Here is a 27,856-nt window from a genome sequence, read left to right as displayed (position 1 = left end):
CGGTTTAGGGGTACATAGTGTACTTTAGAGCACAGTAGTTAAGAGCTTTATGAACCGGCGTTAGCCCATAAAGCTCTTAACTCCTGGCTTTTCTCTGTGGCTGGAGTCTTGTTGTTAGATTTCTAACGCTCACTTCAGCCAAGACTCTAAATACCGGCGTTAGAAAGATCCCATTGAAAAGATAGGATACGCAATTGGCGTAGGGGGATCTGCGGTATGGAAAAGTCGCGGCTGGAAAGTGAGCGTTAGACCCTTTCCTGACTGACTCTAAATACCAGCGGGTGGCCAAAACCAGCGTTAGGACCCCCTAACGCTGGTTTTGACGGCTAACGCAGAACTCTAAATCTAGGCGTTATTTTGCATGGAGATCTTATATAGTGCATATCTATCTATACATCTATACATTTATACAGCATATATATATATTATTTTCAGGAACAAATCATTTTAAATGTAAGCAAAGATAAAATATATAGGATTTCTTATGAAATTTCACTATTAAAAATATTGATCTTGTTTTAATATTTTAAGAAAGTTTTGGATTGTATAGCAGAATGAATATGGTCAGGCCTTTGGCCTTAACAACAAAAAAAGTTAATTTTAATCAAAACAAACTATTTATTTGATACACAGCAGGTTTCACATAATTGGCTTTTTCAAATATATTAAACAAATCAAAACAAACACCTACTCCCAACTAACTAAACTTTAACACTTTGGTATATACCTTCCTGGAGCAGCTAAGCTATCCCAATAAAGTACCTGTTTTTTATCCTTCTGGGCCTAAGGATCAAAGATTCTCCTGCTTGGAGATAAATTTTGGTGCAGACTTCACAAGGGCTGAACTCACTGAAGACCTAATGATCGAAATATCCATGATGTGGCTATATATTCAAAAGGGATCCATCACGGGAATGACATTGCCGTGAAATATTCAAAACTACTGACATCACTCAGTGTTTGAAGGTAGTCTCGAAGAGAGGCATTTTACTATATATCTAAGTGGGTGGAGATGGTAGGGATATTTTCAAAGCAGAAGAATATGTGTAGGAATAGGGGCGTGGTGCACTTAAGGGATGTAATTGATTTTTTAAGGAAAAAATTTTTTTTAGTTTTTTACTTTGAAAATATTACTGGGTCCATGTGACCATGTTTGAAAGTGTAAAGAGAAAAAAATAATAAAACTTATTTTGTGAATACAAACAAGTGTGTAAAATGTGTTTAAACCATATATAAGTGATGCCTTTTAAAATACTCTTTTCTATTAACAGTGTATTAGTGAGAAAAAATAAAATAAAAAATTTTTTTTGCACGTGTCTGGTTTTATTATACTGTTTATAGTAACCTTATAAAGAGGGTTTTGTTCCTAGTCCATAAGAGTGCATCAATTGCGTGAATTTTCTATATTTAGAATTTTAGTGAAAGCAATTATTAATAGTGTCAATTTCTAAAAAGATTGTGTGAATGTTAAATGGCTGGTATCTTAAATAAAATATACCAAAAAGAACTGTGAACAACAATAATAAATCATAAACGACTTTAACTTATAGAATTAAATCAGCAGAAAATGTATTTAAAAATTATGATAAAAAGTATATTATATTTGGTAATTACCACTGATGTCAGAAATTTCTCTGGGACGTCTCCCAGATATAATGTGGGTATTCAAATGGCCATATGTAAAAACTCAATATGTGTCAATTTGCTACATAAAAAATTACTAAACACAGAACAAAATTAAAAAATGTAAAAAATGTCCGTTTTTAAAAAGTCAAGAAAAAGATCCCAAATATCTACTCGTATTATGTAATGAGGATTGGTGAGTTCAAAGTAAGTTTTTGTATCCTTTGCTTCTTATACTTTACTGGATACCGCTCTTAGTGTTATGCATGCGGCACAAAAACAAGAAGTAACTATACATGCCAAAAGTAAGGCCAGAATTTTAGCTTTTACACACACTCTTGCTGGGGCTTTTTCAATTTGTGATCCAAAACAAATACATTTTCATATACCGCTCTTAGTGCTATGCACGCGGTAAAACCAGACGCTTATTGTATCCTTCAAACAGGTTAGGATTATTTTGCGTTCACCTTTGCAATGTTCGTATCAATTTTGTTTTACTCACAGCTCTTACTGTTAAGGGAGACCGCAGTATAATAAAACCAGACACGTGCAAAAAAAATTTTTTGTTTTATTTTTTCTCACTAATATACTATAAACAGTATAATAAAACCAGACAAGTGCAAAAAAAATTTTTTATTTTATTTTTTCTCACTAATAATACTATAAACAGTATAATAAAACCAGACACGTGCAAAAAAAAATTTTTATTTTATTTTTTCTCACTAATACACTGTTAATAGAAAAGAGTATTTTAAAAGGCATCACTTATATATGGTTTAAACACATTTTACACACTTGTTTGTATTCACAAAATAAGTTTTATTATTTTTTTCTCTTTACACTTTCAAACATGGTCACATGGACCCAGTAATATTTACAAAGTAAAAAACTAAAAAAAAATTTTTCCTTAAAAAATCAATTACATCCCTTAAGTGCACCACGCCCCTATTCCTACACATATTCTTCTGAACATTTCACACATATATAAGTTGGAAGGAACTTATATTTATAGGGAGTTTGGGATCTGATAGTTCCAGCGCTCTATTCACTCTAAACTAAACAATAATATTTTCAAAGCAGCATCGCCACCTTTATTAAAGATGTAATGTAAATGATCCCTTTTACATGAATCACACATGTACACTGCCTATTTTGTGCATTTGGTACACAACCAGATAAACGAACGTCAGCCTACACAAAAGAAAAAAGAAAGAATGTATTAACAAAAAGCTTAAAGACCAACCCAATAAACCCACTACACATCCCTACACTATTCTCAAGTCAGCATTTTATAAGTGAGGCACTAGAAATTAGGCAAAATAATTATACAAGAATTGAACAAGGATTAAGCAAAGGACAAGACACAAGGCAAGTGCTATTGTAATAATATGTTATATGCATTTCCGCTTTTTGCAAAAAACATAATTTATGCTTACCTGATAAATTTATTTCTCTTGTGGTGTATCCAGTCCACGGATCATCCATTACTTGTGGGATATTCTCCTTCCCAACAGGAAGTTGCAAGAGGATCACCCACAGCAGAGCTGCTATATAGCTCCTCCCCTAACTGCCATATCCAGTCATTCGACCGGAACAAGCCGAGAAAGGAGAAACCATAGGGTGCAGTGGTGACTGTAGTTTAAATTAAAATTTAGACCTGCCTTAAAAAGACAGGTCGGGCCGTGGACTGGATACACTGCAAGAGAAATAAATTTATCAGGTAAGCATAAATTATGTTTTCTCTTGTAAGGTGTATCCAGTCCACGGATCATCCATTACTTGTGGGATACCAATACCAAAGCTAAAGTACACGGATGAAGGGAGGGACAAGGCAGGCTTAAATGGAAGGAAGCACTGCCTGTAGAACCTTTCTCCAAAAAATAGCCTCCGAAGAAGCAAAAGTATCAAATTTGTAAAATTTTGAAAAGGTATGAAGCGAAGAACAAGTCGCCGCCTTGCAAATCTGTTCAACAGAAGCCTCATTTTTAAAGGCCCAGGTGGAAGCCGCAGCTCTAGTAGAATGAGCTGTAATCCTTTCAGGGGGCTGCTGTCCAGCAGTCTCATAGGCTAAGCGTATTACGCTCCGAAGCCAAAAAGAAAGAGAGGTTGCCGAAGCTTTTTGACCTCTCCTCTGTCCAGAGTAAACAACAAACAGTGTAGATGTTTGGCGAAAATCTTTAGTAGCTTGTAAGTAAAACTTTAAAGCACGGACCACGTCCAGATTATGTAAAAGGTGTTCCTTCTTTGAAGAAGGATTAGGACACAATGATGGAACAACAATCTCTTGATTGATATTCTTGTTAGAAACTACCTTAGGTAAAAACCCAGGTTTTGTACGCAGAACTACTTTATCTGAATGGAAAATCAGATAAGGAGAATCACATTGTAAGGCAGATAACTCAGAGACTCTTCGAGCCGAGGAAATAGCCATCAAAAACAGAACTTTCCAAGATAAAAGTTTGATATCAATGGAATGAAGGGGTTCAAACGGAACCCCTTGAAGAACTTTAAGAACCAAGTTTAAGCTCCATGGGGGAGCAACAGATTTAAACACAGGCTTAATTCTAACCAAAGCCTGACAAAAAGCTTGAACGTCTGGAACTTCTGCCAGACGCTTGTGCAAAAGAATAGACAGAGCAGAAATCTGTCCCTTTAAAGAACTAGCTGATAATCCTTTTTCCAAACCCTCTTGGAGAAAGGACAATATCCTAGGAATCCTAACCTTACTCCATGAGTAATTCTTGGATTCACACCAATAAAGGTATTTACGCCATATCTTATGGTAGATTTTCCTGGTGACAGGCTTTCGTGCCTGTATAAGGGTATCAATGACTGACTCTGAGAAACCACGCTTTGATAAAATCAACTGTTCAATCTCCATGAAGTCAGTCTCAGAGAAATTAGATTCGGATGATTGAAAGGACCTTGTAGTCGAAGGTCTTGTCTCAGAGGCAGGGTCCATGGTGGAAAGGATGACATGTCCACTAGGTCTGCATACCAGGTCCTGTGTGGCCACGCAGGCGCTATCAAGATCACCGATGCTCTCTCCTGTTTGATTTTGGCAATCAGTCGAGGGAGCAGAGAAAATGGTGGAAACACATAAGCCAGGTTGAAGAACCAAGGCGCTGCTAGAGCATCTATCAGTGCCGCTTCTGGGTCCCTGGACCTGGATCCGTAACAAGGAAGCTTGGCATTCTGGCGAGATGCCATGAGATCCAGTTCTGGTTTGCCCCAACGATGAACCAATTGAGCAAACACCTCCGGATGGAGTTCCCACTCCCCCGGATGAAAAGTCTGACGACTTAGAAAATCTGCCTCCCAGTTCTCTACACCTGGGATATGGATTAATGATAGGTGGCAAGAGTGAGTCTCTGCCCAGCGAATTATCTTGGAGACTTCTAACATCGCTAGGGAACTCCTGGTTCCCCCTTGATAGTTGATGTAAGCCACAGTCGTGATGTTGTCCGACTGAAATCTGATGAACCTCAGGGTTGCTAACTGAGGCCAAGCTAGAAGAGCATTGAATATTGCTCTTAACTCCAGAATATTTATTGGGAGGAGTTTCTCCTCCTGAGTCCACGATCCCTGAGCCTTCAGGGAATTCCAGAATGCACCCCAACCTAGAAGGCTGGCATCTGTTGTTACAATTGTCCAATCTGGCCTGCGAAAGGTCATACCTTTGGACAGATGGACCCGAGATAGCCACCAGAGAAGAGAATCTCTGGTCTCTTGATCCAGATTTAGCAGAGGGGACAAATCTGTGTAATCCCCATTCCACTGACTGAGCATGCATAGTTGCAGCGGTCTGAGATGTAGTCGCGCAAATGGCACTATGTCCATCGTCGCTACCATCAAGCCGATTACTTCCATACTCTGAGCCACCGAAGGGCGCGGAATAGAATGAAGAACACGGCAAGATTTTAGAAGCTTTGATAACCTGGATTCTGTCAGGTAAATCTTCATTTTTACAGAATCTATCAGAGTCCCTAGGAAGGAGACTCTTGTGAGTGGGGATAGAGAACTCTTTTCCTCGTTCACCTTCCACCCATGTGACCTGAGAAATGCCAGAACTATGTCCGTATGTGACTTGGCAATCTGAAAGCTTGACGCCTGTATCAGGATGTCGTCCAGATAAGGGGCCACTGATATACCTCGCGGTCTTAGGACCGCCAGAAGCGATCCCAGAACCTTTGTAAAGATTCTTGGAGCTGTAGCTAACCCGAAGGGAAGAGCCACAAATTGGTAATGCCTGTCCAGAAAGGCAAACCTTAGGAACCGATGATGATCTTTGTGAATCGGTATGTGAAGGTAAGCATCCTTCAAATCCACTGTGGTCATGTACTGACCCTCCTGGATCATAGGTAGGATGGTCCGAATAGTTTCCATTTTGAACGATGGAACTCTGAGGAATTTGTTTAAGATCTTTAGATCCAAAATGGGTCGGAAGGTTCCCTCTTTTTTGGGAACTACAAACAGATTTGAATAAAAACCCTGTCCCTGTTCCGACTGTGGAACTGAACAGATCACTCCCATAACTAGGAGGTCTTGCACACAGCGTAAGAATGCCTCTTTCTTTATCTGGTTTACAGATAATCTCGAAAGGTGAAATCTCCCTTGAGGAGGCGAAGCTTTGAAGTCCAGAAGATATCCCTGAGATATGATCTCCAATGCCCAGGGATCCTGAACATCTCTTGCCCACGCCTGGGCGAAGAGAGAAAGTCTGCCCCCTACTAGATCCGTTACCGGATAGGGGGCCGTTCCTTCATGCTGTCTTAGAGGCAGCAGCAGGCTTTCTGGCTTGCTTGCCTTTGTTCCAGGACTGGTTAGGTTTCCAGCCCGGCTTGGATTGAGCAAAAGTTCCCTCTTGTCTTGTAGCAGAGGAAGTTGATGCTGCACCTGCCTTGAAGTTTCGAAAGGCACGAAAATTAGACTGTTTGGCCTTTGATTTGGCCCTGTCTTGAGGAAGGGTATGACCCTTACCTCCAGTAATGTCAGCAATAATTTCCTTCAAACCAGGCCCGAATAGGGTCTGCCCCTTGAAGGGAATGTTAAGTAATTTAGACTTTGAAGCCACGTCAGCTGACCAAGATTTAAGCCATAGCGCCCTACGATAAAGACCTTTTTTTGGGGCCGAAACGCGTAGACCTGTTGGTAAGCACTATTCTAAGTTTTTAACTACTCTGAGGACTTGTTACGCTATGTTAATCCTTTTTCTACAGGGACATTTCTAGGACATTGGACAAAGAGTTGACCGCTGTCAGGATTCACCTGGGAACTCTCCCCCTCAGGATTCAAGGTTCCTTCATGTGATTCCATTTCTAATTTACTGTTATTTGGATTACAACACAACTTTTGTTCTTTTTTGATCATTATTAACATTTGTTGAACATCACTTTTCTTTCGCTTTTCATTGGATTTTTTGACTTATTTTTTTCACTTATTTTTTTCATTTTTTCCCTGTGTCACCTCATCTTATTTTTCCACATTTTGTCACTCATTGGTATTAACTCACCTGTGATTATTTTTCGTTCATTTTTTGTTCTTTTTTGCACTGCAGTGTCATCAGGACTGTTCAAATTATTTTGTGAATTTTTGATTATCACTTTGTGGATTGTTTCTTTTTGTATTTGCATACAGTGTTCATACTTTCATTATCGCACTTGGCTGCTCACTTATGCTGTAAAAACACTCTGCACGTTTATGCACATTTATGCTGCATAAACACTTTGCTTATTTGTTTATTCACACTCACACGTGGATTTTACAACATTATTATTTCATATTTCTTATCACACTACCCTTGGATCCAATTGTCATTCACGCATTGTGAGTTTTTTATAGGGATTTCAAACATATTTTACCTTTTCCACCTTACCATTGTTTTTATCTATTTTTTTCCATCATTTGTAACAAAATACTATTCTAATTTGTATTAAATCTTTTTAGCCTTAGCAGGCATACATCTCATTTTTCAGTGTTTATATTTATCCCTTAGCCTACATTGGCGCTGTACATAAGACCCTTTGATTTGGCCCTGTCTTGAGGAAGGGTATGACCCTTACCTCCAGTAATGTCAGCAATAATTTCCTTCAAACCAGGCCCGAATAGGGTCTGCCCCTTGAAGGGAATGTTAAGTAATTTAGACTTTGAAGCCACGTCAGCTGACCAAGATTTAAGCCATAGCGCCCTACGCGCCTGGATGGCGAATCCAGAATTCTTAGCCGTTAGTTTAGTCAAATGAACAATGGCGTCAGAAACAAAAGAATTAGCTAGCTTAAGTGTTCTAAGCTTGTCAAGTATTTCAGTCAATGGAGTAGCTGTCTGAAAGGCCTCTTCCAGAGACTCAAACCAGAACGCCGCAGCAGCAGTGACAGGCGCAATGCATGCAAGGGGCTGCAGGATAAAACCTTGTTGAATAAACATTTTCTTAAGGTAACCTTCTAATTTTTTATCCATTGGATCTGAAAAAACACAACTGTCCTCGACAGGAATAGTGGTACACTTTGCTAAAGTAGAAACTGCTCCCTCCACTTTAGGGACCGTCTGCCATAAGTCCCGTGTGGTGGCGTCTATTGGAAACATTTTTCTAAAAATAGGATGGGGGGGAAATGGCACACCGGGTCTATCCCACTCCTTATTAATGATTTCTGTAAACCTTTTAGGTATTGGAAAAACATCAGTACACACCGGCACTGCATAGTATTTATCCAGTCTACACAATTTCTCTGGTACTGCAATTGTGTCACAGTCATTCAGAGTAGAAATATCTGAATCAGGTTTCCCCGAATCAGAAATGTCACCCACAGACTGAAGCTCTCCTTTCTCAGCTTCTGCATATTGTAACGCAGTATCAGACATGGGCCTTAAGGCATCTGCGTGCTCTGTACTACATCTAACCCCAGAGCTATCGCGCTTTCCTCTGAATTCCGGCAGTCTGGCTAATACCGCTGACAGTGTATTATCCATGATTGCCGCCATGTCCTGCAAAGTAATCGCTATGGGCGTCTTTGATGTACTTGGCGCCATTTTAGCATGAGTCCCTTGAGCGGGAGTCAAAGGGTCTGACACGTGGGGAGAGTTATTCTGCATAACTTTCCCCCTCACCAGAATCCTCTGGTGATAAATTTTTTAAAGATAAAAGCTGATCTTTATTGTTTAAAGTGAAATCAATACATTTAGTACACATTCTCATATGGGGTTCCACTATGGCTTTTAAACATAATGAACAAGGAGTTTCCTCTATGTCAGACATGTTTATACAGACTAGCAATGAGACTAGCAAGCTTGGAAAACACTTTACATCAAGTTAAACAAGCAATATAAAAAACGTTACTGTGCCTTTAAGGGAAACAAATTTTGCTAAAATTTGAAATAACAGTGAAAAAAGGCAGTTAAACTAACAAAATTTTTACAGTGTATGTGACAAGTTAGCAGAGCATTGCACCCACTTGCAAATGGATGATTAACCCCTTAATACAAAAAACGGATTAACAAATTGAAAAAAACAAACGTTTTTTTAAACAGTCGCAACAACTGCCACAGCTTCACTGTGGCTTTACCTTCCTCAATATATGACTTTTGAAGCCTTTTGAGCCCTTCAGAGATGTCCTAAAGCATGCAGGGGACTGCTGAGGGAAGCTGAATGTCTCTGTCTGTAATTTTAACTGCGGAAAAAAAACGCTAAAATAGGCCCCTCCCACTCATATTACAACAGTGGAAAGCCTCAGGAAACTGTTTCTAGGCAAAAATCAAGCCAGCCATGTGGAAAAAACTAGGCCCCAATAAGTTTTATCACCAAAGCATATATAAAAACGATTAAACATGCCAGCAAACGTTTTATATTGCACATTAATCAGAGTATATACCTCTGATAGCAAGCCTGATACTAGTCGCTATTAAATCACTGTATTTAGGCTTAACTTACATTAATCCGGTATCAGCAGCTTTTTTCTAGCAAATTCCATCCCTAGAAAAACTTAAACTGCACATACCTTATTACAGGATAACCTGCACGCCATTCTCCCTCTGAAGTTACCTCACTCCTCAGACATATGTGAGAACAGCAGTGGATCTTAGTTACTTCTGCTAAGATCATAGAAAAACGCAGGCAGATTCTTCTTCTAAATGCTGCCTGAGATAAAATAGTACAACTCCGGTACCATTTAAAAACAATAAATTTTTGATTGAAGAAAAAACTAACTATATTACACCACTTTCCTCTTACTACCTCCAGCTATGTTGAGCATTTGCAAGAGAATGACTGGATATGGCAGTTAGGGGAGGAGCTATATAGCAGCTCTGCTGTGGGTGATCCTCTTGCAACTTCCTGTTGGGAAGGAGAATATCCCACAAGTAATGGATGATCTGTGGACTGGATACACCTTACAAGAGAAATGCTCAATATCTTAATTTCCCTTTTTGCCACCTCTTGTCTCTATAACAAAATACTTTATTAATTTACTCTTTCCCCCTTACCACCTGCACTATTCATTGGACCATCTCTCTTACCCTCATCTAACTTTTACTCTTATGAACTTCACACATTCCTAAGTTCTTTCTCTCCTTCCTGCACCTCATACCAAAAACACTCTCAATACTGCAAATCTGTATCTCATCTTATATCACTCTCCCTCTTGCTCATACTAGCAGTTGGTGAAATATCCACTAATCATGGCCCCCCACAACTTCGTCACCTCTCCCACCATATGTGCTTCCCATAGACCTAGAAATTAAAATCCTGGAAACCTCACTCAAATACCTCTTGCTCTAAAGCCAAAATCCCCTTCTCTTGTGTATTCTGGAACTCTTGCTCTGTTTGCAACAAACTCACTTCTACCCATTACAGCTTTTTCACTCACTCCCTCAAACTTCTGGCTCTCACAGAAACCTGGATCTCTCCTTCAGACACAGCCTCCTCAGTTGAAACGTCTCATTGGGGTGTCCACTTCATCCACTAGGTCTGGAAACAAACAAGGAGGTGGTGTAGGTATTTAATTTCCTCCTGTTGCATCTTTCACCAAATAAACCAATCTCTTCCCTTACATTTTCTTCCTTTGAACCCCACATGATCTGCTTATTCTCTCCCCTCTCAATATGTGTTGCAGTCATACACTGCCCCCTGGCACCTCAACTAAATTTTTAGATAGTTTTTCCACCTGGCTAACTTAGGGATTTCAACCTCCCTGTTGACAACTCCATTGCCCTAGCTGCAAAAACAATTCTCCAGCTCACTTCCTCTTTTGGTCTATCACAATCGACTGACCCTCCCACTTACAAAGATGGACACTCCCTTGATTTGATTTTCAGCTATCAATACACTCTCTCACAATTTACATATTCCCCTTTTCCTCTTGCTGACTGTAATCTCCTCACTTGCAACATTACAGCACTCTCTCCCTCCATCTAACACCAAACTCCACAGAAGCACTCAAACCTCTGCTCTCTTCCATCTCCTCATTTTCCTGCCCTGACCAATCTATCTTTCACTACAACTCTACTCTTAAATCAGTCCTTGACAATTTGGCACCTCCTACCATTACTAAGAAGTCATGCACCCATCCTGAGCCCTGGCATACTCCTCTGACACGCTATCTACGCATATGTTCTCTCACTGCTGAGTGACATTGGAGAAAATATTGGTGCTCAGCTGACGTACTTCACTAAAGGTTCATCTTGGACTCCTTCTCTGCACTTAACCTTGCTAAGCAATATTTAATCTCTACTCTTTCTCCAAACCAAAAACATCTATTCTCCACTTTTAGTACCGAATTCCACCTACCCCCACCTCCTACTACAACTTCTCTCTCTGCTCAAGATTTTGCCAGCCATTTCAACAACAAAATTGTTTATCTCTCAACATACTTTCCAACCCTCTTGACAGCTTGAAATAATTATAAACACACAAACTTGCCCGTGTTAGTGAGGAGAAGTTTCTGTCCTTATATCATCCTCTCACTGCACTACTTATACCCTCAATACCATCCCCTCACAGCTACTCCCTTCTCTCTCTTCTACCTTTACCCCTATCCTTACACACAACCTCTCCCTCAGCACTGGTATATTTCCCTCATCTCTTAAACATGCACTAGTCACAGGTATCCTAAAAAATCCCTCTCTCGATCCAACCTCCCCATTCAACTACCGCCCAATTTGTCTACTCCTCCTTGAGAAGCTAGTATTTACATGTTTATCACATTTCCTCACATTAAACCCCCTTGACCCACTGCAGTCTGGATTTCACCCCCAACATTATGATAGTATGGCTTAAGATCTTAGTGTCTGGATTTGATATATATTTTTATATTTTTTTTAGTATTTTATATTTTAATGCCTCTTGGGCTTACTCATAACATTGTGACATGTAAGTATAAAGGTTGGTGTTTAACCACCTTTTCCTCTGCTAAAAAGTGAAAGTTACCCCGAAAGCAACATAAGCCACAATATTAACATATAAAAAAATCACAACAGTAAACATAAACAAATTAAACAAACCATTAACCATAGTACACCACAATAAACAACCTAAGCAAACAGCAACCACAAATTATACAACACAATAAACAACAGTACACCACAATAAACAAAGCAAACAACAACCACAAAGGAAACAACACAATAAAAAAGTACAGCACAATAAACAAAGTAAACAACAAGCACAAAATAATTAACTCAATAAGCAAAAGTACATCCTAATAAACAAAGCAAGCAACAACAAATTTAACAATCATTAAAGAAAATTAAACAATAACCAACATAAACAAACAACAACCACAAAGTAAACAAACATTAAACCAAAAGACAAAAATAAGAAACCAAAAAAAAAAACTTATACCAAAATCCAATAACAATAAACAACAACAACATAATGTTTATTACTCACCATATATAAAATATATATATTCTTCATTAAATGTAATCCACAACGATCCAGGCAAAAACCAACAACAATCAAATGTAATACATAAAGCAGCAGTGGATCCTTGGCAGTTCTATTTGCTATTTTTTTTTTACATTTTTCAAATAAGCTTATAGACGGGTTTCTATTTTTTTAAATCAGGCGATATAATTTTTTTTTAAGAATAAGCCAGTAAAACTGCCAGGACATCCTTATAAAAGGGGGAAACTAACAGAAAAAAATTAGTGTGTTGCCAGACAGCATGAAGAAGATGAGCTGTCAATGAGGAGGACCTGCAGTCGCCAAGGAGTACGAGAGGAGCCGCCGTCTGCCATGGAGGAGACCGACTTGTAGATTACATCTGAAGAAAAGAAGAGGACCCGTTAAATTTGTTTTTTTTCATGTTTTTTTTTTTTATTTTATTCTTTTCGTCTAGATTTTTATGGATTACATCTGGTGAAAAAAAGAAGAGAGCCCTTAGACCCCCTAAAGTACAACAAAAAAAAACTACCAGTAAAAAAAAAAAAATAATCTAAATAAATAATTGATTTGAGCTCTTTTGCTCTTTTGCAAACTGGCCTTATATTGATTTTATTCTGTTCACACTTGTTTTTCCTATTCAAAAATGGAGCACTTTGACCACCAATATATATATATATATATATATATATATATATATATATATATATATATATATATAAAAAGCTAACCAGCAATATATGAATTAAAGGGACACTGAACCCAAAAAATGTATTTCGTGATTCAGACAGAGCATGCAATTTTAAGCAACGTTCTAATTTACTCCTGTTATCAATTTTTCTTCATTCACTTGCTATCTTTATTTGAAAAAGAAGGCATCTAAGCTTCTTTTTTTGGTTTTGAACTCTGGACAGCACTTTTTATTGGTGGATGAATTTATCCACCAATCAGCAAGCATAACCCAGGTTATTCACCAAAAATAGGCCGGCATCTAAACCTTCATTCTTGCATTTCAAATAAAGATACCAAGAGAATGAAGAAAATTTGATAATAAGAGTAAATTAAAAAGTTGCTTAAAATTGCATGCCCTATCTGAATCACGAAAGAAAAAATTTGGGTTCAGTGTCCCTTTAAGTCGCTATAGAGATAAATGCCCTTTGTCCATGACACAGCTCACTAGAGTGGAATCAAATTTGTTTAGGTTTTCTCATTACTTCAACATCTGTTTTACCAAAATGAATAAATTAAATATCTTTTAAATGTCCTATTTTAAAAGCAAAATATAAATGGCATGACAATGTCAAATAAATATGGGCATCGTAAATAAAATAGCTTAGTATTTAGTAGTGTGTTGTGAAAGTGCATGCACACATCTGCTGGACAAAAGAAAAAAGAAAAAGAAATGGCTTACTAGAAAACAATATTGTTCAAATCATATAATTTAAAATCTAATACAAATGGAAAAGTAGCAAAACAAAATACAATTTTTTAAGTGCACGTTGCAATTTTGTTCACATTTTCTTTATCACCTAACTTCATTAGTGTTAACTTTTGTGTTAAACTTTTAAGGAACGTAAGATATCCTATCTTAATGCGGCCTCACACATTTAAACAGATTTCATGACGTGCAGAAAATGACATGATCTGATAGGCTGAAAGGTCTAAGTCATTTATGATTGGATTATGTATGTTTTTTAAACTGAACCATTTACAGTTAGCCCTATCCCTGACGAAGTACCGGTTCAGGCACAAAACATGTTGGAATGATGAATGGCGGCTGGATGGTTCACTAGCTGTGATATTGTTATTTACACATTATACTATGAGAACTTTTATCTGCATTTGATAATAAAAGTTATATTTTATACCCTTACCTCTGGCGCATTGGACAACTGGTTCATTTCATCTAGTGTGGTGAGATCCTATGTTCTTGATTTATGTTTAAGCGGATTTGGCTCATCCGTTACAACCAGCAGTTTTATTATGCTCACCTGGTCAGCTTGACATACATCGAGTGGAGTTGCCATTATCCCCTGCAAATAACAAGATTGATTCCCAAGGCGTGTTTACAAGCAACACTAAGTGCCCAGCTAGGACCAAGCTGTGTGGAATTGGGGTTTGGCAGTGGACTATACTTTATACCAGACCGGGTGAGTGAATATTACATATTTTTGTATATGCTGTGCTGAATGCAGTAATGACCTACATGAAAACGCTATTATAGTGAGATATTGTCATTACGATACAAGAGACTTTGGTACAGAGTTGAGTGCTTAAGCAACTATTCCAACACACATACTATACAAGTTTATACAACATAAAGCACTTGAATAAGTTATCCAAACGCTCCGATCTGTGCAAGCACCATACACTACAATAGCCCTAAATACCTCATACATTATACTGACAAAGGTATTGAAGGGCTATATATCAGACATGAAACTATGTATTACTATGTTTTCATGTGCGCTTATCTTACCATGTTAAAATCAAAATAACGAAACACAATGCACAAAACTCATATTTTACATTCCTATGTTCTTCACATACAAAATAATGTACCCTTTATTATTAAATACTAGTCCTAAAGCCCGTTGACACGGGCCGTGTTGTGATTCTCGTTGTGATTCTCATTCTCTCTCTCTCATTTCTCTCTCTCTCTCATTTCTCTCTCTCTCTCATTTCTCTCTCTCTCTCATTTCTCTCTCTCTCTCTCTCTCTCATTTCTCTCTCTCTCATTTCTCTCTCTCTCTCTCTCTCTCATTTCTCTCTCTCTCTCTCATTTCTCTCTCTCTCTCTCATTTCTCTCTCTCTCATTTCTCTCTCTCTCTCTCTCTCTCTCTCTCTCTCTCTCTCTCTCTCTCTCTCTCTCTCTCTCTCTCTCTCTCTCTCTCTCTCTCTCGAGCTGCCGGGTCCTCGCGCGCCTCTGTGTTACAGCTGAGCTGCCGGGTCCTCGCGCGCCTCTGTGTTACAGCTGAGCTGCCGGGTCCTCAGGCGCCTCTGTGTTACAGCTGAGCTGCCGGGTCCTCGCGCGCCTCTGTGTTACAGCTGAGCTGCCGGGTCCTCGCGCGCCTCTGTGTTACAGCTGAGCTGCCGGGTCCTCGCGCGCCTCTGTGTTACAGCTGAGCTGCCGGGTCCTCGCGCGCCTCTGTGTTACAGCTGAGCTGCCGGGTCCTCGCGGCAAGAGTTTGTCTGAACTGTGCATGACGGCTTCAGACAAACTCTTGTCTTTTATTATATAGGATATATTTCTATATATATATATGTGATAATGTTCATGTAAAATACATACCTATACCTATATATCTATAGAAATATACAGATATATATAGCAACATGTATTTACAATAAAAATGATATTATCCTGTTAGTGAAGAACATTAGAATGTGAAATATTAATATATCATGTCGTGTTTAGTACTCTTGAATATAAATGGTCGGGTAAGCGTGTGATTATGGCTGTTAGTTTTTATTTTTTTAAAGGGACACTGAACCCAAAAATGTTCTTTTGTGATTCAGATAGAGCATGTAATTTTAAGCAACTTTCTAATTTACTCCTATTATCATTTTTTCTTCGTTTTCTTGCTATCTTTATATGAAAAAGAAGGTATTTAAGCTTTTTTTCTTGGTTCAGAACTCTGGACAGCAGTTTTTGATTGGTGGATGAATTTATCCACCAATCAGCAAGGACAACGTAGGTTGTTCACCAAAAATGGGCCGGCATCTAAACTTACATTCTTGCCTTTCAAATAAAGATACCAAGAGAATAAAGAACATTTGATAATAGGTGTAAATTAGAAAGTTGCTTAAAATCGCATACTCTATCTGAATCACAAAAGAAAAAATTTGGGTTCAGTGTCCCTTTAAGTTTTCTCGCTCCATTGAAGTCTATGAGAGAAGATAACATGGTCGTGATAATTTTTTGCATGCATTGGATTTACACTTGTGCGAGAATCTTTTTTCTTTCAACTTGTAATGCGAGCACAACCCAATGAACGTAAAAAGCCTCCGTCTAGTGAAGTTAATGGGCAAGCGGGAGCGCTAAATAGTGCTCCACTCGTAATCTAGTCCTACATGGTTTCTGTGACTACCCACATTAATCAGTTTTCTCCAGGACATTAAAATGTGTCTTCATTTGTAACTCTGAAGTTGTTTTTCTCTGTAGTCATTTTATTTTAATTGTTGTTCTTTGTTTTTATTTTTTATTTTATTCTTCTTGTTTTCTTGTTATGCTAGAAAAGGCTGCACATGAGTAGTGCAAAGAAAGGCTGGAAACATTCATCTCTGTGTATTTCATAAAATCAAAATCATACTTTCACAAAGTTAGGATGATTGGAATAATGCAATGTACAAACCAAACAGGTGGAATGTAACTACTGTATTTTAAAAATCCCCATTTTTTATCAATGAAAAACCCTTCACCAATGCAATGTATGTTCTCTGGGAATCAATGGTGTTTGAGTGCAGGTGAAAGGGGCAATAACGTTTACATTCGTTTCACAAAATGCTTCTATCCAAAGTTGAAATGCAAAAAAAAAAAAATACAGCGCTACTTGTAATCTAGCCCATAGTGATTAACCATACTCAAGAAATGTGGTCATTCTAAGTATCTTACTCATATATTATTATTCTGCAAGACTAAGGGTTTCTAATAGTCATGTTGTATAATGTAATTACAGTATTAAATAAAAATTATAATGCATACAAGTAAGAAGCCACAGTGGCAATACATGTGTGCTTTTATACATTTATGTAGTACGAACAATGAATTATTTATATGCATATATATTCCTAGCGCAAGCATAAAGGTCAGTTCAAGTGTAGAAACTGCTAAATGTGTCTGATCTGTTTCCAAGAAAAACTGTCATTCTGCTAAAAAAAAAAAAAAAAAAAAAGGTCCAACCAGCCTGAGAATATAATGTGGTCTCAATGGTTTCTTTTTTTTTTTTTTTTTTGTCCTTCCTAAAACAAAAATTACAGTTTAGGCTTTCTAAACATGCTGGTTGATCTTTGGTGTATGATTTATGATGACCAAGTGACACAGCTGGATTAAAGTGATTGCTTGGATGAACTTAATTTCAAATCCCTGACAGGAACAATGGGAAAAAGTAATCAGAAATAAAACAACTCTACTGGGAAATTAATTTCTCAATTCTTTAATGAATCTATAGAAGCGTTTAGTGTAGAGCATTATATACATATAGATAGACAGACCAATAGATAGATATATAGAGATATATAGATTATAGATAGATAGATAGATAGATAGATAGATAGAAGATAGATAGATAGATAGATAGATGATAGATGATAGATAGATAGATAAATAAAAGTGTTTATTGTAGAACATCATATGCATATAGATAGACAGACAGACAGACCGATAGATATACAGACAGACAGATAAAAGTGTTTACTGTTGAGCATCATATGCAAATATACAGACAGACAGATAGATATAGATTGATAAAGTGTTTATTGTAGAGCATAATATGCAGACAGACAGACCAATAGAGATAGATAGATAAAAGTATTTAGTGTAGAGCATCATATGCATATAGACAGACAGACCAATTGATCAATAGATAGATGATAGACAGACAGACAGATACATCTGAGTCTTGGGGAAATATTTATCCACTCCCGAATGCATCCGTATGCATCTGTTTCCATGTGAGCCACATCTGAGGCGGTGAACAGCAATCAGCCCGATTGGATACGATCGGGTTTATTGAAACCCCCTGTGCAGGGGGCAGCATTGCACAGGCATTTCACAAGGAATGTTTGTGCAATGATAAATGCTGACAACGTATGCTGTCTGCATTTATGGATGTCTGCTCGCACTTTGATAATTCGGCACTTTAAACTCCTCTAGGGCAGGAGTCAGACCTTGTTGAGTGTGTGTCTAAAAATGAAGAATTTCTGTTTTCCTGTCGGGTTAGCACACATAAACCCAAAAGGAGTACACTAATTCTTTATGTGTGCTAACCCAACATGAGTTATATTAAGGTGCGTTATGTATTTATTAAATAAAACATATTAAAAAATATTAATAATTAATGTAAATAATTATTATAGATGTACTTAAATATTAAAAAAAATCAATAGAATATATATGGATAATTTACAGTAACGATAATACTTATTTTTATTATTTTATTCAATATTTTATATTAAACATTTACATTATACCCCTTAAGATAACTAATTCTTTTTGTGTGCTAACCCGACACCACATTTGACCTATAGTTCAAAACCCAAAGCATGTTACGCATGTTCTGCACATACGCCTAGATTTAGAGTTCTGCATTAGCTGTCAAAAGCAGCGTTAAGGGGTCCTAACGCTGCTTTTGGCCGCCCGCTGGTATTTAGAGTCAGGCAGGAAAGGGTCTACCGCTCACTTCCCTACCGCGATTCCAGGCTACCGCAGATCCTCTTATGCCAATTGCGTATCCTATCTTTTCAATGGGATCTGCCTAATGCTGGTATTTGGAGTCTTGAGAGAAGTGAACGATAGAGCCTCTACCGACAAGACTCCTAACACCAAAAAAAGTCAATAGTTAAGAACTTTATGGGCTAACGCCGGAATATAAAGCTCTTAACTACTGTGCTACAAAGTACACTAACACCCATAAACTACCTATGTACCCCTAAACCAGGCCCCCCACACACATCGCCGCCACTATTAAAAAAAATGTAACCCCTAATCTGCCGACTGGACACCGCAGCCACCTTCATTATCCCTATGAACCCCTAATCTGTTACCCCTAACATCGCCGACCACTATATTATATTTATTAACCCCTAATCTGCCCCCGCCCAACGTCGCCGCTACCTAACTACACTTATTAACCCCTAATCTGCTGACCTGACCTCGCCGCCACTATAATAAATGTATTAACCCCTAAACCGCCTCACTCCCGCCTCACAAACACTATAATAAATAGTATTAACCCCTAATCTGCCCTCCCTAACATCGCCGCCACGTACCTACAATTATTAACCCCTAATCTCCCGCCCTCACCGTCGCCGCTACTATAATAAAGTTATTAGCCCCCAAACCTAACTCTAACCCTAACCCTAACACCCCCCTAATATAAATATAATTTATATTAAACTAAATAATATTCCTAAAATTAACTAAATTATTCCTATTTAAAACTAAATACTTACCTATAAAATAAACCCTAATATAGCTACAATATAATTAATAATTGCATTGTAGCTATTTTAGGATTTATATTTATTTTACAGGCAACTTTGTATTTATTTTAACTAGGTACAATAGCTTTTAAATAGTTAATAACTATTTAATAGCTGCCTAGTTAAAAGAAATACAAAATTACCTGTAAAATAAATCCTAAACTAAGTTACAATTAAACCTAACACTACACTATCATTAAATTAATTAAATAAATTACCTACAATTACCTAAAATAAAATACAATAAAATAAACTATTCTATAATAAAAAAAAACACAAAATTACAAAAAATAAAAAAGAAATACAAGCAGTTTAAACTAATTACACTTAATCTAAGCCCCCTAATAAAATAAAAAAGCCCCCCCTACCCTATTCTAAACTACCAAAGTAACCAGCTCTTTTACCAGCCTTTTGCGGGGCCTTGCCCCAAAGTAATCAGCTCTTTTGCCTGAAAATAAAAATACAATACCCCCCCAACATTACAACGCACCACCCACATACCAATACTCTAACCCACCCAAACCCCCCTTAAAAAACCTATCACTAACCCCCTGAAGATCTCCCTACCTTGAGTCGTCTTCACCCAGCCGAGCCGAATTCTTCATCCAAGCAGAGCAAGAAGATGTCCTCCATCCGGTAGAAGTCTTCATCCAAGCGGCAAAGAAGAGGTCCTCCATCTGGGCAAAGTCTTGATCCAAGCGGCAAAGAAGAGGTCTTCCATCCGGGCGATGTCTTCTTCTAAGCGGCATCTTCAATCTTCTTTCTTCCGGATCCATCTTCATCCCACCAGCGCGGAACATCCTTCTTCCCTGACGGACTAACGACGAATGAAGGTTCCTTTAAGGGACGTCATCCAAGATGGCGTCCCTTCAATTCCAATTGGCTGAAAGAATTGTATCAGCCAATCGGAATTAAAGTAGAAAAAATCTGATTGGCTGATGCAATCAGCCAATCAGATTGAAGTTCAATCCGATTGGCTGATTCAATCAACCAATCGTATTGAACTTGCATTCTATTGGCTGATCGGAACAGCCAATAGAATGCAAGTTCAATACGATTGGCTGATTGGATCAGCCAATCGGATTGAACTTCAATCTGATTGGCTGATTGCATCAGCAAATCAGATTTTTTTTTTTTACCTTAATTCCGATTGGCTGATAGAATTCTATCAGCCAATCGGAATTGAAGGGACGCAATCTTGGATGACGTCCCTTAAAGGAACCTTCATTCGTCGTTAGTCCGTCGGTAGAAGAGGATGGCTCCACGTCGGCTCCTATGAAGATGGCTCTGCTCCACTCCACATGGATGAAGATTGAAGACGCCGCCTGGATGAAGACTTCTACCGGATGAAGGACCTCTTCTTGCCCTGCTTGGATGAAGACTTCTAACGGATGAAGATCCTCTTCTTGCCCTGCTTGGATGAAGACTTCTACCGGATGATGGACCTCCTCTGCGCACCTTGGATGAAGAATTCGGCTCGGCTGAGTGAAGATGTCTCAAGGTAGGGAGATCTTCAGGGGGTTAGCGATAGGTTTTTTAAGGGGAGTTTGGGTGGGTTAGAGTAGGGGTATGTGGGTGGTGGGTTGTAATGTTGGGGGGGTATTGTATTTTATTTTCAGGTAAAAGAGTTGATTACTTTGGGGCAAGGCCCCGCAAAAAGCCCTTTTAAGGGCTGGTAAAAGAGCTGATTACTTTTGTATTTTAGAATAGGGAAGGGAATTTTTTATTTTGAGGGGCTTTTTTTTATTAGCGGGCTTAGATTAGGTGTAATTAGTTTAAACTGCTTGTAATTCTTTTTTATTTTTTGTAATTTAGTGTTTTTTTTGTATTATAGAATAGTTTATTTTATTGTATTTTATTTTAGGTAATTGTAGGTAATTTATTTAATTAATTTAATGATAGTGTAGTGTTAGGTTTAATTGTAACTTAGGTTAGGATTTATTTTACAGGTAATTTTATATTTCTTTTAACTAGGTAGCTATTAAATAGTTATTAACTATTTAAAAGCTATTGTACCTAGTTAAAATAAATACAAAGTTGCCTTAAAATAAATATAAATCCTAAAATAGCTACAATGTAATTATTAATTATATTGTAGCTATATTAGTGTTTATTTTATAGGTAAGTATTTAGTTTTAAATAGGAATAATTTAGTTAATTTTAGGAATATTATTTCGTTTAATATAAATTATATTTATGTTAGGGGGGTGTTAGGGTTAGGGTTAGAGTTAGGTTTAGGGGTTAATAAATTTATTATAGTAGTGGCACCGGTGCGGGCGGGAGATTAGGGGTTAATAATTGTAGGTAGGTGGCGGCGATGTTAGGGAGGGCAGATTAGGAGTTAATAAAATTTATATAGTGTTTGCGAGGCGGTAGTGCGGTGGTTTATGGGTTAATAAATTTATTATAGTGGCGGCGAGGTCCGGTCGGCAGATTAGGGGTTAATAAGTGTAGGTAAGGTAGCAGCGACGTTGGGGGGGGCAGATTAGGGGTTAATAAATATAATATAGGGGTCGTGGTGTTAGGGGCAGCAGATTAGGGGTTCATAGGGATAATGTAGGCTGCGGCGGTGTCCGGAGTGGCAGATTAGGGGTTAATAGTATAATGCAGGTGTCAGCGATAGCGGGGGCGGCAGATTAGGGGTTAATAAGTGTAAGGTTAGGGGTGTTTAGACTAGGGGTTTATGTTAGGGTGTTAGGTGCAGACTTAGAAAGTGTTTCCCCATAGGAAACAATGGGGCTGCGCTAGGAGCTGAACGCTGCTTTTTTGCAGGTGTTAGGTTTTCTTTCAGCCCAAACTGCCCCATTGTTTCCTATGGGGATATCGTGCATGAGCAGGTTTTAGCTGCTTACCACTACCGTAAGCAACACTGGTATTGAGGGATTGAAGTGGAGCTAAGTTAGTGTTAGAGGACTCCTCTAGGACCACGACCCTCTTGTTCTCCTCTGCTTCAGGACTCTGGTATCTGCACTGCAAAGTGTAGAGACAAGCGCTTGGAGGGTTGTTTCACAAGACACAAGGATATGTTTGCAGAACAACTCTAACTTTATTGGTCAAGTTAGCCAGTTATATACATTTCAGAATACATTGAAATCTGTAGTCATTAGCTCATTTCTAAGATAAGGAAAAACATCTGGCATCCTGTAAGTTGTACATCACATTTGTCAGATATCCTTGAAGATATTAAGTAAATTTATGACTGACAGGAAAAAGGAGTAATGTAGGATCTCAAAATATTCCAATCTGATGTATAGCTACCTTTGACCTAACTAAAATTCCTTGCATCAGCAGTGTGTGTATAAAGGTGTGTGTATAAAGGTCACTATGCGTCTAGCTACAATTGAATATTAAAGGGATACAGAAAAGATACATTACAATTAAACATAACATATAAAAATGATACAATGTATATATATGCTCCCTAGATATTATAATATTCTTACAATGCCTCCTTTTATTCTGAAAGAATAACATATAATAAGGAGAAAAAGCTTATAGGTTGATATATATATATGTATATATATATATATATATATATATATATATATATATATATATATATATATATCTTAGGATTATTATGAGACCAAAAAGAATAAAACTTTACCTGAGAGTGAGGGTGTGATAAAGAGGGTAGGAAGGATGAGAGGGTGGAGAGTCTTTGGGGGGCTCAATGGAAAGAGTACGTTTAGGAGAACGAGATGGGATAATAGTCAGGTATTGGGGAGTGGAAAGAAATGAAGAAGTAGAAGGTAACATAGCCATGTAAGATTGATCATATTGAACATTGTGTGGTGATGATTTGGTATTAGGTGATGTGAATCTATTAATAGCACATACACTAAGCTTAAACAATAGATATACTAGCAAGATAATAATAATAGCAATAATAATACCTGTAATAATACGCATTCCAAGGGAACCTATCCATGAGCCAAAACCAAATAGCCAATCAAAACCATCAAAGGCACTATGTGCTTGTTTACGTATTTTACTTTGGACTTCATGTAATTTATTTATATCTTGGTGTATTCTACCTGTATTATTGGTAATAAAAACACAACAAGTTGCGCCAATCCTAGTACACACACCCCTCTGCCGCTAAAAGATAGTCTAACGCCATTCTATTTTGGAGAGTGGTTTGTGCAATTTGTTCTTGTCTCATACTGAGTGATTCTATAGTGTCAGTAGTGTAATTAAAAGCCTCATCTGTGAGTGTTGCAAAGAGATTAAGCTTATAATAAAGTCGAATGGATGCTGCGCTAGGTACCCAGGATGCAGACCATATTTCATTATAACTAGTTTTAACAGTAAGGCCTGATGCAGATGAGTCTCTAAAAGCTGCGCTTCTACGCCGGCGAAGTGTATCTTTAGGCAGTGTGTTGTGAGTGCGTATTGCAGGGATGATATATCCTAAATAGCATGGTGAAAGATGTGTGCATGGTATCATTTTTACAGCCCATTTTTCACATAACCAATAATAACCATAAGGTAAAGTGGGTGTAGGTGGACATAATGGATTCTTACGTAAGGAACGGTTACCTAAGATAGTTGCACCTGTAAAAGTAATCATTTCAGGTACAGTTAATCTATACCAATCATAAATGATTTTGTGTACTGGATCTAATGTTAGAGATTTATTATAGTACAGAGAAATATAAGTGTGATCCCAAATGGAAATACTGTTACGTGTTCTATCTATTAAACCACCATTGTAGGAAAATAACACAGTTGGGGGCCATGTTTTCATAGTATCTGGGTAAAAAATAGAACCATTATGATTCCATGACATTATGGAGCCATTATTAGCATAATTTACAAGGTGTACTTTTTGCTTTTCTGATAAGTCTTTGGATGAGTTACTAAATGTAAAGTTCCACATAGTATGTGAAGTAATTAAATGATGTAAATCGTCAGCGTTGAGAGGGTGACCATAATATGGATAGCCCCACTTCTCTCCATGAGGAGCATAACCACAGACCCAGCATGGTGTTGTTTTATTAGTCACCTTATATAAGTTCACAGTGGTTTTAATAAAAGTATTGCCTTTTTCCCATGATGTGAGATGTAGATCTCTTAACCTGCGGGAGTGCAACATATTGGCTTTTGGGGTGTCATTATTATCATCGTGCAGGGGCGCACCAGGACTAGGGATTGAACTTGGACTGTAGGTTGGGACTCCAATGGCTACATTAGCCACTAGACCAATGGCAGCACCAGCAATGACTGTTATGAATAACACATAGATGATAGCTCGTTGGGTTGGGGAGCGGGCACTGTAGATCCAGCGTCTGTCTTCCAATTCTGTGGGAATATCTTGATCCTGCTGGCATGGATCCATGTTGGGCTCTCCTCTGTGAGAACTGCGGTGCGTGTTACTGCAATGACCTCTGTGGGTGGTCCAAAAGGAGGATCCAGACTTTTATTCTTGTGCAGTCGCTTTACCAGGACCTTGTCTCCAGGCTTGAAAGGATGTGTCGGTGTACCTGAAGGGGATGGCAAAGAAAGAGATACATCACCATAGATACTGTTCAGTTTCTCCACAAGTTTCAAAACATATTCTTCTTGGATCACATTCAGGTCTCCCCTTACCACAGGAGCACCTTTATGTTTGCACCAAGGAGTAGGAAAGGGTCTGCCCATTAAAATTTCAAATGGTGAATAACCCGTAGTGGCGCTAGGGGTCATTCTGACTTCTACCAATACTGCAGGTAAATGTTCAGGCCAATTAGTAAAAGTACCATCAGTTCCCTTCCTCAACTTTTCCTTTATAGTTCTATTCATCCTTTCTACCTGACCTGATGATTCAGGATGATATGGGATATGAAATTTCCATTCAATGGACAGCAGAGTACAAACCTGTTGCGTTACTTGAGAGACAAATGGAGTACCTCTATCACTATTTATCTGTAGAGGGCAGCCAAATCTAGGCATAATTTCTTTACACAAAATTTTAGCTACTGTTTTAGCATTTTCTTTTGCTGTGGGAAAAGCTTCTACCCATTTACTGAATTGGTCTACAATAACCAGCAAGTATTTTATGCCTCCTTTTGCAGTAGGCATATGTGTAAAATCAATCTGTAATGTTTGCATAGGACCATCAGGTGGCGGTAAATGATCTAATTTACCATGTATTGTACCTCCAGGATTATTGCGTGCACATGTTAGGCATCTACTTAGTTGTGCATCTATTAGTGAGTGTAAATCATGTATTACATACCGTTGTGACATGTTATGTTCTGTATTTTTCTTGCTCATGTGTCCAAAACCATGATAATGTGATATAAAGAGTGGAGCTGCAGCTTTGGGAATACCTAATCTCCCCTCTTTGTCTGACCAAAGACCCATAAGGTCAGCAGTCAGACACTGTTTTTCCCAATAAGCAATGTCATGTTGTGTGGCTGATTGTTGAAGTGAGATTAGATCTGCGTCTTGTGCTAGCAAAGGGATATGTACCATATACAAATAAGAATCAAGTGTGTGTGTGTAGTCTGGGTGTTGTGGACCATTTAAAGCAACATGTTTGGCTACATGGTCAGCAAAATCATTTCCCAAACGAACGTCAGAATTATCAGAGCTATAGCCTTTAGGGAAGTAAAAGTGCTTTTAGAAGAGCATTTACTAAGGTTGAATGAGAAATACCTTTACCATCAGCAGTGACAAATCCTCTATTACGCCAGATTATACCAAAGTCGTGTACGACACCAAAGGCATACCTGGAATCAGTGTAAATTGTTACATCTTTGTTAGCAAAAATTTTACATGCTTGTGTGAGTGCAACTAGTTCTGCAGCTTGAGCAGAAACAAAAGGTAAAGAACCTGCAGTTAAAACAATATTTGGGAGTTGTACAACAGCAACACCTGTAAAAAATAAACCATCAGAGGGTTTAGAGCATGACCCATCTACAAAAACTACATCACCTGTCGGCAAAGGAGTAGAATAAAGATCAGAGCGAGGTGAAGTATCATTTTGAATTAGTTGTAGACAGTCATGGGTGTCGTCAGTGTCAAAAGGAGTGAAAGTTAAAAGTTGATGTAAAAGAGGAGCAGGGCCTCCAGAAGGAGAGATGTATTTGACAGTAAGATTTGAAGTAGATGTGAGAATGGTTTCATAGCCGGAACGGCGTTGTGCTGTCATGTGTTGTGTAGTGAGGTTACTGAGTACCTGTAATACCTGATGTGATGTGTGAAGTATCAGCGTATGGGATAGTACAAGAGTCTGTGCTGTCTCAACCATCATGGCACAGGCAGCAGTGGCTCTTAAGCATGCAGGTATACCCTGGACAATGGTAGGTAACAATTTGGAATAATAAGCGACTGGCCTGTATGCTCCCCCATGGTCTTGGGCAAGAACGGCAGCTGCGGTCCCACCTCCCTCTTTGCAGTATAGATGAAATGGCAGTGTGTAGTCTGGTAGGCCCAAGGCAGGGGCCTTGCACAAGGCAGTTTTGAGTGCCTCGTATGCTTCATTCAGGGATGATGTCCAGCTGATGAAGGAAGAACAGTCTTTTCCTGTAACTGAACGAAGAATATGGTCATAATAAGAACAGTCAGGTATCCATTGCCTACAATAAGTAACCATTCCTAAAAAGGAAAGCATAGCTTCTTTGGTTTTCGGCTTAGGCAATGACAAAATAGCTTTAACCCTGTCATGAGAAAGCAGTCTTACCTCCTTGTGGATCAATTTGAATGCCAATACCTAATTGACCTAACAGGTCACGTCCCAATAAGTTTACAGGGGACTGTGGCATAATGCGAAATTTGTACATTAATGTGACATGTGGTGCTGATGTAGGATGTACAAGAAGGGAGGGTGTTTTGGGACAAAGGAATGGGACTCCACCCACGCCAACAGATCTTTCACATGTATTAGTAATTGGCCCTTGATATTCATGTTTAGAGATGCTAGAAGCACTAGCTCCTGTGTCAACTAAAAAATCATAAGGAACTTCATTGACAGTCATAGAGATGAGAGGTAGCTCATCCCATGAATGTGTAATTTGAGCCATATAACATGTGAGGAGTCCCGTCTGCTGGCTGTCCTAGTAAGTGTTACCAGCATTCCAGGATATGGGAAAACGTACTGCATTTTGTGATTGCATGCGCTGCTGCTGCTGTTGGTATGTCTGTGCATGCTGATTTGTGCCTTGTGAGTTT

Source organism: Bombina bombina, chromosome 4, assembly GCF_027579735.1.
Source record: "Bombina bombina isolate aBomBom1 chromosome 4, aBomBom1.pri, whole genome shotgun sequence".
Lineage (NCBI taxonomy): Eukaryota > Metazoa > Chordata > Amphibia > Anura > Bombinatoridae > Bombina > Bombina bombina.
Note: the sequence above shows the minus strand (reverse complement) of the source record.